Below are 1,821 nucleotides of genomic sequence, written 5' to 3'. Positions count from 1 at the left end.
GGAGATGATTTGCAGGTTCTGGGGGTAATTCCATATGCTAAACCTAGATATCCAGGCTTGGGAACATACAAACAGCGTTTGGAAACATTCGACCTCAGCTGGACTGGTTGTGTCGAGCAAACATCTCACGAATTGGCAGAATCAGGATTTTTCTTCTGTGGTAAACAAATATTGTTGGAGTTTTTGTTATTTTTAGTGTGTGCGTGTGTATCCTCCTGGCCGGGGAGGATTTACTGGGCGCAAATCCTTAACTGTAGCCTCTGTTTAACTCAACAGTAAAATGGGTACTTGGTTGTAAAAAACGATTCTTCGAGGTGGGGATTGTATTCTAGGGACCTGCCCGAAATGCTAGGTCGTACAAGAATGTAACAACTCTTGTATATATCTGAAAAAAAAGTGTGTTTACTCCCCCAATTGTGCTTGCGGGGGTGGAGCTCTGGCTCTTTGGTCCCGGGAAGTGTGTGTGTGTGTGTGTGCGCGCGTGTGTGTGTTTTTGTATTACAACATTGCCGGATGTGAGCTATAATAATAATAATGAATGGGAATATTTTTTTTCTTAAATTTACAGGCCTAAGTGACCACATGCGCTGCTTTTTCTGTGGGAATGGTTTTCGTAATTGGGAACCCGCTGACGACCCTTGGACACTGCACGCGCAATGGTATCCTGAGTGCACCTTTGTCAACATTAAAAAGGATGCACAGTTCATTAAGAATGCTAGAGAATCTTCGCAGCGTCGAACTATAAAACCCATAGATGAACATCTTTTAACTGGTCTGATGGAAGGTTTGGGTTTTTTCCCAGCATTAATTGAACATTTTGGATTTCCTGATGTCTGTGTGAGACCTGCCTTAAGGCTATATCTCAAAAGCACCAAAGATTTATTTCCGTTTGTTACAGAGGCCAGATGTATAGAATTAATGTTGTGGTATATGCAAGAGAGCACTAAAGCCGAAATGGGTTTAAGGGGAATTCATCATGAGGATGTGGAAGGTAGGGTAGAGCCTGCGAATCTGGAATGGCAATCCGCGCCCTCTGACATGGAAACAGTCGCCACAGCTAATGAAATGGATGTCGACGTTGTTGGATCAATGAGCGGGTTCATGAGCACTAATCTTGGTTTGCGGGCTTTGCCTTCTCCTGTTGAAACAGAGGCGGAAGAGACGACTATAGTCGCTAATGAAATGGATGTTGAAACTGGCGAAGAGGCCACAGACTTTGATGCGACATCCCATGTTGAAACTGTGATGAACACATCTACGCCAACGTCTTGGGCTGCTGATATTTTGTGTAAGGTGTGCTTTAACAATGCGTTGAGTGTCGTACTGCTGCCCTGCAGACATATGGTAACATGCAGTAATTGTCTTGTATCTATGAGAAACTGCCCCATTTGCAGACGCACCATTTCGCATGTCCTTCGACCGATTATTTCCTAAGAAGACAAAAAAGGCATAGAGACTAATTTATGTAAATAAAAATTGTACAAATGTCGAGTTGTTTTTTTATATTCATAAATTAGTATAAATAAGCTCACATTTTCATGAACAGTATTTTTTTTTGGGGGGGGGCGGGATTAGATTGCAATTGCTTATTTACTGCCCTAAAATCATTGATCCGGGGGGTGGGGGCGAGATACTGCCTCATTTAGAGAAATTTGCTATGTGCAATAGCTCGGACGTTGGGGGAACTGAACCGGGTCCTGCACGAAGGTTGCTCAACATTCCGCTCGAATATGGACAAAAATAGAATCTCTCTCTCTCTCTCTTTCTGAGGTAAAGAACCTTTTGAGAACTAGCACTCAAAGGTTATAAAAAAGATTAACA

At 42.7% G+C, this 1,821-nt stretch overlaps 1 long non-coding RNA gene across 1 annotated transcript; it reads left to right on the top strand.

The window, feature by feature from the left end:
• Positions 1-1,406, top strand: LOC123751124 (uncharacterized). The gene is made up of 2 exons (XR_011228132.1): positions 1-160; positions 569-1,406. It is a non-coding gene; the product is annotated as an uncharacterized lncRNA (long non-coding RNA).
• Positions 1,407-1,821: the final 415 nt, after the last annotated feature.

Source organism: Procambarus clarkii, chromosome 11 (assembly GCF_040958095.1).
Source record: "Procambarus clarkii isolate CNS0578487 chromosome 11, FALCON_Pclarkii_2.0, whole genome shotgun sequence".
NCBI lineage: Eukaryota > Metazoa > Arthropoda > Malacostraca > Decapoda > Cambaridae > Procambarus > Procambarus clarkii.
The sequence above is the reverse complement of the archived record's forward strand: the minus strand, read 5'-3'. Positions and strand labels throughout refer to the sequence as shown.